The 12,822-nt window shown below is 31.5% G+C and overlaps 3 non-coding genes across 3 annotated transcripts; all 3 read right to left on the bottom strand.

The window, feature by feature from the left end:
- Window positions 1–984: 984 nt before the first annotated feature.
- Window positions 985–1,057, bottom strand: TRNAF-GAA (transfer RNA phenylalanine (anticodon GAA)). Its single transcript has one exon. It is a non-coding gene; the product is annotated as a tRNA-Phe (tRNA).
- A 2,358-nt stretch (window positions 1,058–3,415) lies between these two features.
- TRNAF-GAA (transfer RNA phenylalanine (anticodon GAA)) lies at window positions 3,416–3,488 on the bottom strand. The gene has a single exon. It is a non-coding gene; the product is annotated as a tRNA-Phe (tRNA).
- A 4,309-nt stretch (window positions 3,489–7,797) lies between these two features.
- On the bottom strand, window positions 7,798–7,870 carry TRNAF-GAA (transfer RNA phenylalanine (anticodon GAA)). The gene has a single exon. It is a non-coding gene; the product is annotated as a tRNA-Phe (tRNA).
- Between the last annotated feature and the right edge of the window lie 4,952 nt (window positions 7,871–12,822).

Here is a 12,822-nt window from a genome sequence, read left to right as displayed (position 1 = left end):
GAAAAATGCACTCAAACATGCCAAAACCAGGGACCTTTAGATCTTCAGTCTAACGCTCTCCCAACTGAGCTATTTCGGCAAGGTCTGTGTATGGCAAAAGTCACTAAGACATCAACTGAGCTATGTTTGCATGGTTACACAAGGTTAAGTATCAATATTTTTCTGTCAGCATGATTCCATGAAATGAAAAGAAAATATGTGTTTTATACTGTAAATATATCCATTACAAACCCTTAATCATACATTTAAGTAAAAGTTTTAACAAATTGTGGTCAGGAAGCATTGTTAGATTACTTCAAATTTTCATAATAGTTAGAGTAGCGTGACTTAAAACATGAAAACAATATTTAAGCTGTATTTATGCACCGTGTTGTTAAATAAACATTCTCATCATTTAAAAGTTACTACTGAATACTCAACTATGTTAAGAAATGATGTTGATTAAATTTGAAATAATTAAATTCTGATCACTACTCATGGAAAAAAGAAATATGCACTCAAACATGCCGAAACCAGGGACCTTTAGATCTTCAGTCTAACGCTCTCCCAACTGAGCTATTTCGGCATGGTCTGTGTATGGCAAAAGTCACTAAGACATCAACTGAGCTATGTTTGCATGGTTACACAAGGTTAAGTATCAATATTTTTCTGTCTTCATGATTGCATGAAATGAAGAGAAAAGATGTATTTTATACTGTAAATATATAAATTACAAGCCCTTAATCATACATTTAAGTAAAAGTTTTAACAAATTGTGGTCAGGAAGCAGTTAGTTTACTTCAAATTTTCATAATAGAGTAGCATGACGGACAACATGAAAACAATATTTAAGCTGTATTTATGCACCGTGTTGTTAAATAAACATTCTCATCATTTAGAAGTTACTACTGAATACTCAACTATGTTAAGAAATGATGTTGTTTAAATTTGAAATAATTAAATTCTGATCACTACTCAAGGAAAAAAGAAAAATGCACGCAAACATGCCGAAACCCGGGATCGAACCAGGGACCTTTAGATCTTCAGTCTAACGCTCTCCCAACTGAGCTATTTCGGCAAGGTATGTGTATGGCAAAAGTCACTAAGACCTCAACTGAGCTATGTTTGCATGGTTACACAAGGTTAAGTATCAATATTTTTCTGTCATCATGATTGCATGAAATGAAGAGAAAAGATGTGTTTTATACTGTAAATATATCCATTACAAACCCTTAATCATACATTTAAGTAAAAGTTTTAACAAATTGTGGTCAGAAAGCAGTTAGTTTATTTCAAATTTTCATAATAGAGTAGCATGATGGACATCATGAAAACAATATTTAAGCTGTATTTATGCACCGTGTTGTTAAATAAACATTCTCATCATTTAGAAGTTACCACTGAATACTCAACTATGTTAAGAAATGATGTTGTTTACATTTGAAATACTTAAAAACTGATAACTGCTCAAGGAAAGAAGAAAAAAGGTACTCAAACATGCTGAAACCCGGGACCTTTAGATCTTCAGTCTAACGCTCTCCCAACTGAGCTATTTTGGCAAAGTCTGTGTATGGCAAAAGTCACTAAGACCTCAACTGAGCTATGTTTGCATGGTTACACAAGGTTTAGTATCAATATTTTTCTGTCATCATGATTGCATGAAATGAAAAGAAAATATGTGTTTTATACTGTAAATATATCCATTACAAACCCTTAATCATACATTTAAGTAAAAGTTTTAACAAATTGTGGTCAGGAAGCATTGTTAGATTACTTCAAATTTTCATAATAGTTAGAGTAGCGTGACTTAAAACATGAAAACAATATTTAAGCTGTATTTATGCACCGTGTTGTTAAATAAACATTCTCATCATTTAGAAGTTACTACTGAATACTCAACTATGTTAAGAAATGATGTTGTTTAAATTTGAAATAATTAAATTCTGATCACTACTCAAGGAAAAAAGAAAAATGCACTCAAACATGCCGAAACCAGGGACCTTTAGATCTTCAGTCTAACGCTCTCCCAACTGAGCTATTTTGGCAAGGTCTGTGTATGGCAAAAGTCACTAAGACATCAACTGAGCTATGTTTGCATGGTTACACAAGGTTAAGTATCAATATTTTTCTGTCAGCATGATTGCATGAAATGAAAAGAAAATATGTGTTTTATACTGTAAATATATCCATTACAAACCCTTAATCATACATTTAAGTAAAAGTTTTAACAAATTGTGGTCAGGAAGCATTGTTAGATTACTTCAAATTTTCATAATAGTTAGAGTAGCGTGACTTACAACATGAAAACAATATTTAAGCTGTATTTATGCACCGTGTTGTTAAATAAACATTCTCATCATTTAGAAGTTACTACTGAATTCTCAACTAAGTTAAGAAATGATGTTGTTTAATTTTGAAATAATTAAATTCTGATCACTACTCAAGGAAAAAAGAAAAATGCACTCAAACATGCCAAAACCAGGGACCTTTAGATCTTCAGTCTAACGCTCTCCCAACTGAGCTATTTCGGCAAGGTCTGTGTATGGCAAAAGTCACTAAGACATCAACTGAGCTATGTTTGCATGGTTACACAAGGTTAAGTATCAATATTTTTCTGTCAGCATGATTCCATGAAATGAAAAGAAAATATGTGTTTTATACTGTAAATATATCCATTACAAACCCTTAATCATACATTTAAGTAAAAGTTTTAACAAATTGTGGTCAGGAAGCATTGTTAGATTACTTCAAATTTTCATAATAGTTAGAGTAGCGTGACTTAAAACATGAAAACAATATTTAAGCTGTATTTATGCACCGTGTTGTTAAATAAACATTCTCATCATTTAGAAGTTACTACTGAATACTCAACTATGTTAAGAAATGATGTTGATTAAATTTGAAATAATTAAATTCTGATCACTACTCATGGAAAAAAGAAATATGCACTCAAACATGCCGAAACCAGGGACCTTTAGATCTTCAGTCTAACGCTCTCCCAACTGAGCTATTTCGGCATGGTCTGTGTATGGCAAAAGTCACTAAGACATCAACTGAGCTATGTTTGCATGGTTACACAAGGTTAAGTATCAATATTTTTCTGTCATCATGATTGCATGAAATGAAGAGAAAAGATGTATTTTATACTGTAAATATATAAATTACAAGCCCTTAATCATACATTTAAGTAAAAGTTTTAACAAATTGTGGTCAGGAAGCAGTTAGTTTACTTCAAATTTTCATAATAGAGTAGCATGACGGACAACATGAAAACAATATTTAAGCTGTATTTATGCACCGTGTTGTTAAATAAACATTCTCATCATTTAGAAGTTACTACTGAATACTCAACTATGTTAAGAAATGATGTTGTTTAAATTTGAAATAATTAAATTCTGATCACTACTCAAGGAAAAAAGAAAAATGCACTCAAACATGCCGAAACTCGGGATCGAACCAGGGACCTTTAGATCTTCAGTCTAACGCTCTCCCAACTGAGCTATTTCGGCAAGGTATGTGTATGGCAAAAGTCACTAAGACCTCAACTGAGCTATGTTTGCATGGTTACACAAGGTTAAGTATCAATATTTTTCTGTCATCATGATTGCATGAAATGAAGAGAAAAGATGTGTTTTATACTGTAAATATATCCATTACAAACCCTTAATCATACATTTAAGTAAAAGTTTTAACAAATTGTGGTCAGGAAGCATTGTTAGATTACTTCAAATTTTCATAATAGTTAGAGTAGCGTGACTTAAAACATGAAAACAATATTTAAGCTGTATTTATGCACCGTGTTGTTAAATAAACATTCTCATCATTTAGAAGTTACTACTGAATACTCAACTATGTTAAGAAATGATGTTGTTTAAATTTGAAATAATTAAATTCTGATCACTACTCAAGGAAAAAAGAAAAATGCACTCAAACATGCCGAAACCAGGGACCTTTAGATCTTCAGTCTAACGCTCTCCCAACTGAGCTATTTTGGCAAGGTCTGTGTATGGCAAAAGTCACTAAGACATCAACTGAGCTATGTTTGCATGGTTACACAAGGTTAAGTATCAATATTTTTCTGTCAGCATGATTGCATGAAATGAAAAGAAAATATGTGTTTTATACTGTAAATATATCCATTACAAACCCTTAATCATACATTTAAGTAAAAGTTTTAACAAATTGTGGTCAGGAAGCATTGTTAGATTACTTCAAATTTTCATAATAGTTAGAGTAGCGTGACTTACAACATGAAAACAATATTTAAGCTGTATTTATGCACCGTGTTGTTAAATAAACATTCTCATCATTTAGAAGTTACTACTGAATTCTCAACTAAGTTAAGAAATGATGTTGTTTAATTTTGAAATAATTAAATTCTGATCACTACTCAAGGAAAAAAGAAAAATGCACTCAAACATACCAAAACCAGGGACCTTTAGATCTTCAGTCTAACGCTCTCCCAACTGAGCTATTTCGGCAAGGTCTGTGTATGGCAAAAGTCACTAAGACATCAACTGAGCTATGTTTGCATGGTTACACAAGGTTAAGTATCAATATTTTTCTGTCAGCATGATTCCATGAAATGAAAAGAAAATATGTGTTTTATACTGTAAATATATCCGTTACAAACCCTTAATCATACATTTAAGTAAAAGTTTTAACAAATTGTGGTCAGGAAGCATTGTTAGATTACTTCAAATTTTCATAATAGTTAGAGTAGCGTGACTTAAAACATGAAAACAATATTTAAGCTGTATTTATGCACCGTGTTGTTAAATAAACATTCTCATCATTTAGAAGTTACTACTGAATACTCAACTATGTTAAGAAATGATGTTGATTAAATTTGAAATAATTAAATTCTGATCACTACTCATGGAAAAAAGAAATATGCACTCAAACATGCCGAAACCAGGGACCTTTAGATCTTCAGTCTAACGCTCTCCCAACTGAGCTATTTCGGCATTGTCTGTGTATGGCAAAAGTCACTAAGACATCAACTGAGCTATGTTTGCATGGTTACACAAGGTTAAGTATCAATATTTTTCTGTCATCATGATTGCATGAAATGAAGAGAAAAGATGTATTTTATACTGTAAATATATAAATTACAAGCCCTTAATCATACATTTAAGTAAAAGTTTTAACAAATTGTGGTCAGGAAGCAGTTAGTTTACTTCAAATTTTCAGACTAGAGTAGCATGACGGACAACATGAAAACAATATTTAAGCTGTATTTATGCACCGTGTTGTTAAATAAACATTCTCATCATTTAGAAGTTACTACTGAATACTCAACTATGTTAAGAAATGATGTTGTTTAAATTTGAAATAATTAAATTCTGATCACTACTCAAGGAAAGAAGAAAAAAGGTACTCAAACATGCTGAAACCCGGGACCTTTAGATCTTCAGTCTAACGCTCTCCCAACTGAGCTATTTTGGCAAAGTCTGTGTATGGCAAAAGTCACTAAGACCTCAACTGAGCTATGTTTGCATGGTTACACAAGGTTTAGTATCAATATTTTTCTGTCATCATGATTGCATGAAATGAAAAGAAAATATGTGTTTTATACTGTAAATATATCCATTACAAACCCTTAATCATACATTTAAGTAAAAGTTTTAACAAATTGTGGTCAGGAAGCATTGTTAGATTACTTCAAATTTTCATAATAGTTAGAGTAGCGTGACTTAAAACATGAAAACAATATTTAAGCTGTATTTATGCACCATGTTGTTAAATAAACATTCTCATCATTTAGAAGTTACTACTGAATACTCAACTATGTTAAGAAATGATGTTGTTTAAATTTGAAATAATTAAATTCTGATCACTACTCAAGGAAAAAAGAAAAATGCACGCAAACATGCCAAAACCCGGGATTGAACAAGGGACCTTTAGATCTTCAGTCTAACGCTCTCCCAACTGAGCTATTTCGGCAAGGTATGTGTATGGCAAAAGTCACTAAGACATCAACTGAGCTATATTTGCATGGTTACACAAGGTTAAGTATCAATATTTTTCTGTCATCATGATTGCATTAAATGAAGAGAAAAGATGTGTTTTATACTGTAAATATATCCATTACAAACCCTTAATCATACATTTAAGTAAAAGTTTTAACAAATTGTGGTCAGGAAGCATTGTTAGATTACTTCAAATTTTCATAATAGTTAGAGTAGCATGACTTACAACATGAAAACAATATTTAAGCTGTATTTATGCACCGTGTTGTTAAATAAACATTCTCATCATTTAAAAGTTACTACTGAATACTCAACTATGTTAAGAAATGATGTGGTTTACATTTGAAATAATTAAATACTGATAACTACTCAAGGAAAAAAGAAAAAATTTTCTCAAACATGCAGAAACCAGGGACCTTTAGATCTTCAGTCTAACGCTCTCCCAACTGAGCTATTTTGGCTAAGTCTGTGTATGGCAAAAGTCACTAAGACCTCAACTGAGCTATGTTTGCATGGTTACACAAGGTTTAGTATCAATATTTTTCTGTCATCATGATTGCATGAAATGAAAAGAAAATATGTGTTTTATATTGTAAATATATCCATTACAAACCCTTAATCATACATTTAAGTAAAAGTTTTAACAAATTGTGGTCAGGAAGCATTGTTAGATTACTTAAAATTTTCATAATAGTTAGAGTAGCGTGACTTAAAACATGAAAACAATATTTAAGCTGTATTTATGCACCGTGTTGTTAAATAAACATTCTCATCATTTAGAAGTTACTACTGAATACTAAACTATGTTAAGAAATGATGTTGTTTAAATTTGAAATAATTAAATTCTGATTACTACTCATGGAAAAAAGAAATATGCACTCAAACATGCCGAAACCAGGGACCTTTAGATCTTCAGTCTAACGCTCTCCCAACTGAGCTATTTCGGCAAGGTCTGTGTATGGCAAAAGTCACTAAGACATCAACTGAGCTATGTTTGCATGGTTACACAAGGTTAAGTATCAATATTTTTCTGTCATCATGATTGCATGAAATGAAGAGAAAAGATGTATTTTATACTGTAAATATATAAATTACAAGCCCTTAATCATACATTTAAGTAAAAGTTTTAACAAATTGTGGTCAGGAAGCAGTTAGTTTACTTCAAATTTTCATAATAGAGTAGCATGACGGACAACATGAAAACAATATTTAAGCTGTATTTATGCACCGTGTTGTTAAATAAACATTCTCATCATTTAGAAGTTACTACTGAATACTCAACTATGTTAAGAAATGATGTTGATTAAATTTGAAATAATTAAATTCTGATCACTACTCATGGAAAAAAGAAATATGCACTCAAACATGCCGAAACCAGGGACCTTTAGATCTTCAGTCTAACGCTCTCCCAACTGAGCTATTTCGGCATGGTCTGTGTATGGCAAAAGTCACTAAGACATCAACTGAGCTATGTTTGCATGGTTACACAAGGTTAAGTATCAATATTTTTCTGTCATCATGATTGCATGAAATGAAGAGAAAAGATGTATTTTATACTGTAAATATATAAATTACAAGCCCTTAATCATACATTTAAGTAAAAGTTTTAACAAATTGTGGTCAGGAAGCAGTTAGTTTACTTCAAATTTTCATAATAGAGTAGCATGACGGACAACATGAAAACAATATTTAAGCTGTATTTATGCACCGTGTTGTTAAATAAACATTCTCATCATTTAGAAGTTACTACTGAATACTCAACTATGTTAAGAAATGATGTTGTTTAAATTTGAAATAATTAAATTCTGATCACTACTCAAGGAAAAAAGAAAAATGCACTCAAACATGCCGAAACTCGGGATCGAACCAGGGACCTTTAGATCTTCAGTCTAACGCTCTCCCAACTGAGCTATTTCGGCAAGGTATGTGTATGGCAAAAGTCACTAAGACCTCAACTGAGCTATGTTTGCATGGTTACACAAGGTTAAGTATCAATATTTTTCTGTCATCATGATTGCATGAAATGAAGAGAAAAGATGTGTTTTATACTGTAAATATATCCATTACAAACCCTTAATCATACATTTAAGTAAAAGTTTTAACAAATTGTGGTCAGGAAGCATTGTTAGATTACTTCAAATTTTCATAATAGTTAGAGTAGCGTGACTTAAAACATGAAAACAATATTTAAGCTGTATTTATGCACCGTGTTGTTAAATAAACATTCTCATCATTTAGAAGTTACTACTGAATACTCAACTATGTTAAGAAATGATGTTGTTTAAATTTGAAATAATTAAATTCTGATCACTACTCAAGGAAAAAAGAAAAATGCACTCAAACATGCCGAAACCAGGGACCTTTAGATCTTCAGTCTAACGCTCTCCCAACTGAGCTATTTTGGCAAGGTCTGTGTATGGCAAAAGTCACTAAGACATCAACTGAGCTATGTTTGCATGGTTACACAAGGTTAAGTATCAATATTTTTCTGTCAGCATGATTGCATGAAATGAAAAGAAAATATGTGTTTTATACTGTAAATATATCCATTACAAACCCTTAATCATACATTTAAGTAAAAGTTTTAACAAATTGTGGTCAGGAAGCATTGTTAGATTACTTCAAATTTTCATAATAGTTAGAGTAGCGTGACTTACAACATGAAAACAATATTTAAGCTGTATTTATGCACCGTGTTGTTAAATAAACATTCTCATCATTTAGAAGTTACTACTGAATTCTCAACTAAGTTAAGAAATGATGTTGTTTAATTTTGAAATAATTAAATTCTGATCACTACTCAAGGAAAAAAGAAAAATGCACTCAAACATACCAAAACCAGGGACCTTTAGATCTTCAGTCTAACGCTCTCCCAACTGAGCTATTTCGGCAAGGTCTGTGTATGGCAAAAGTCACTAAGACATCAACTGAGCTATGTTTGCATGGTTACACAAGGTTAAGTATCAATATTTTTCTGTCAGCATGATTCCATGAAATGAAAAGAAAATATGTGTTTTATACTGTAAATATATCCGTTACAAACCCTTAATCATACATTTAAGTAAAAGTTTTAACAAATTGTGGTCAGGAAGCATTGTTAGATTACTTCAAATTTTCATAATAGTTAGAGTAGCGTGACTTAAAACATGAAAACAATATTTAAGCTGTATTTATGCACCGTGTTGTTAAATAAACATTCTCATCATTTAGAAGTTACTACTGAATACTCAACTATGTTAAGAAATGATGTTGATTAAATTTGAAATAATTAAATTCTGATCACTACTCATGGAAAAAAGAAATATGCACTCAAACATGCCGAAACCAGGGACCTTTAGATCTTCAGTCTAACGCTCTCCCAACTGAGCTATTTCGGCATTGTCTGTGTATGGCAAAAGTCACTAAGACATCAACTGAGCTATGTTTGCATGGTTACACAAGGTTAAGTATCAATATTTTTCTGTCATCATGATTGCATGAAATGAAGAGAAAAGATGTATTTTATACTGTAAATATATAAATTACAAGCCCTTAATCATACATTTAAGTAAAAGTTTTAACAAATTGTGGTCAGGAAGCAGTTAGTTTACTTCAAATTTTCAGACTAGAGTAGCATGACGGACAACATGAAAACAATATTTAAGCTGTATTTATGCACCGTGTTGTTAAATAAACATTCTCATCATTTAGAAGTTACTACTGAATACTCAACTATGTTAAGAAATGATGTTGTTTAAATTTGAAATAATTAAATTCTGATCACTACTCAAGGAAAGAAGAAAAAAGGTACTCAAACATGCTGAAACCCGGGACCTTTAGATCTTCAGTCTAACGCTCTCCCAACTGAGCTATTTTGGCAAAGTCTGTGTATGGCAAAAGTCACTAAGACCTCAACTGAGCTATGTTTGCATGGTTACACAAGGTTTAGTATCAATATTTTTCTGTCATCATGATTGCATGAAATGAAAAGAAAATATGTGTTTTATACTGTAAATATATCCATTACAAACCCTTAATCATACATTTAAGTAAAAGTTTTAACAAATTGTGGTCAGGAAGCATTGTTAGATTACTTCAAATTTTCATAATAGTTAGAGTAGCGTGACTTAAAACATGAAAACAATATTTAAGCTGTATTTATGCACCATGTTGTTAAATAAACATTCTCATCATTTAGAAGTTACTACTGAATACTCAACTATGTTAAGAAATGATGTTGTTTAAATTTGAAATAATTAAATTCTGATCACTACTCAAGGAAAAAAGAAAAATGCACGCAAACATGCCAAAACCCGGGATTGAACAAGGGACCTTTAGATCTTCAGTCTAACGCTCTCCCAACTGAGCTATTTCGGCAAGGTATGTGTATGGCAAAAGTCACTAAGACATCAACTGAGCTATATTTGCATGGTTACACAAGGTTAAGTATCAATATTTTTCTGTCATCATGATTGCATTAAATGAAGAGAAAAGATGTGTTTTATACTGTAAATATATCCATTACAAACCCTTAATCATACATTTAAGTAAAAGTTTTAACAAATTGTGGTCAGGAAGCATTGTTAGATTACTTCAAATTTTCATAATAGTTAGAGTAGCATGACTTACAACATGAAAACAATATTTAAGCTGTATTTATGCACCGTGTTGTTAAATAAACATTCTCATCATTTAAAAGTTACTACTGAATACTCAACTATGTTAAGAAATGATGTGGTTTACATTTGAAATAATTAAATACTGATAACTACTCAAGGAAAAAAGAAAAAATTTTCTCAAACATGCAGAAACCAGGGACCTTTAGATCTTCAGTCTAACGCTCTCCCAACTGAGCTATTTTGGCTAAGTCTGTGTATGGCAAAAGTCACTAAGACCTCAACTGAGCTATGTTTGCATGGTTACACAAGGTTTAGTATCAATATTTTTCTGTCATCATGATTGCATGAAATGAAAAGAAAATATGTGTTTTATATTGTAAATATATCCATTACAAACCCTTAATCATACATTTAAGTAAAAGTTTTAACAAATTGTGGTCAGGAAGCATTGTTAGATTACTTAAAATTTTCATAATAGTTAGAGTAGCGTGACTTAAAACATGAAAACAATATTTAAGCTGTATTTATGCACCGTGTTGTTAAATAAACATTCTCATCATTTAGAAGTTACTACTGAATACTAAACTATGTTAAGAAATGATGTTGTTTAAATTTGAAATAATTAAATTCTGATTACTACTCATGGAAAAAAGAAATATGCACTCAAACATGCCGAAACCAGGGACCTTTAGATCTTCAGTCTAACGCTCTCCCAACTGAGCTATTTCGGCAAGGTCTGTGTATGGCAAAAGTCACTAAGACATCAACTGAGCTATGTTTGCATGGTTACACAAGGTTAAGTATCAATATTTTTCTGTCATCATGATTGCATGAAATGAAGAGAAAAGATGTATTTTATACTGTAAATATATAAATTACAAGCCCTTAATCATACATTTAAGTAAAAGTTTTAACAAATTGTGGTCAGGAAGCAGTTAGTTTACTTCAAATTTTCATAATAGAGTAGCATGACGGACAACATGAAAACAATATTTAAGCTGTATTTATGCACCGTGTTGTTAAATAAACATTCTCATCATTTAGAAGTTACTACTGAATACTCAACTATGTTAAGAAATGATGTTGTTTAAATTTGAAATAATTAAATTCTGATCACTACTCATGGAAAAAAGAAATATGCACTCAAACATGCCGAAACCAGGGACCTTTAGATCTTCAGTCTAACGCTCTCCCAACTGAGCTATTTCGGCAAGGTATGTGTATGGCAAAAGTCACTAAGACCTCAACTGAGCTATGTTTGCATGGTTACACAAGGTTAAGTATCAATATTTTTCTGTCATCATGATTGCATGAAATGAAGAGAAAAGATGTGTTTTATACTGTAAATATATCCATTACAAACCCTTAATCATACATTTAAGTAAAAGTTTTAACAAATTGTGGTCAGAAAGCAGTTAGTTTATTTCAAATTTTCATAATAGAGTAGCATGATGGACATCATGAAAACAATATTTAAGCTGTATTTATGCACCGTGTTGTTAAATAAACATTCTCATCATTTAGAAGTTACCACTGAATACTCAACTATGTTAAGAAATGATGTTGTTTACATTTGAAATACTTAAAAACTGATAACTGCTCAAGGAAAGAAGAAAAAAGGTACTCAAACATGCTGAAACCCGGGACCTTTAGATCTTCAGTCTAACGCTCTCCCAACTGAGCTATTTTGGCAAAGTCTGTGTATGGCAAAAGTCACTAAGACCTCAACTGAGCTATGTTTGCATGGTTACACAAGGTTTAGTATCAATATTTTTCTGTCATCATGATTGCATGAAATGAAAAGAAAATATGTGTTTTATACTGTAAATATATCCATTACAAACCCTTAATCATACATTTAAGTAAAAGTTTTAACAAATTGTGGTCAGGAAGCATTGTTAGATTACTTCAAATTTTCATAATAGTTAGAGTAGCGTGACTTAAAACATGAAAACAATATTTAAGCTGTATTTATGCACCGTGTTGTTAAATAAACATTCTCATCATTTAGAAGTTACTACTGAATACTCAACTATGTTAAGAAATGATGTTGTTTAAATTTGAAATAATTAAATTCTGATCACTACTCAAGGAAAAAAGAAAAATGCACTCAAACATGCCGAAACCAGGGACCTTTAGATCTTCAGTCTAACGCTCTCCCAACTGAGCTATTTTGGCAAGGTCTGTGTATGGCAAAAGTCACTAAGACATCAACTGAGCTATGTTTGCATGGTTACACAAGGTTAAGTATCAATATTTTTCTGTCAGCATGA

Source organism: Taudactylus pleione, unplaced genomic scaffold (assembly GCF_031769625.1).
Source record: "Taudactylus pleione unplaced genomic scaffold, aTauple2 ptg000815l, whole genome shotgun sequence".
NCBI lineage: Eukaryota > Metazoa > Chordata > Amphibia > Anura > Myobatrachidae > Taudactylus > Taudactylus pleione.
This window is presented reverse-complemented; position numbering and strand designations above follow the sequence as displayed.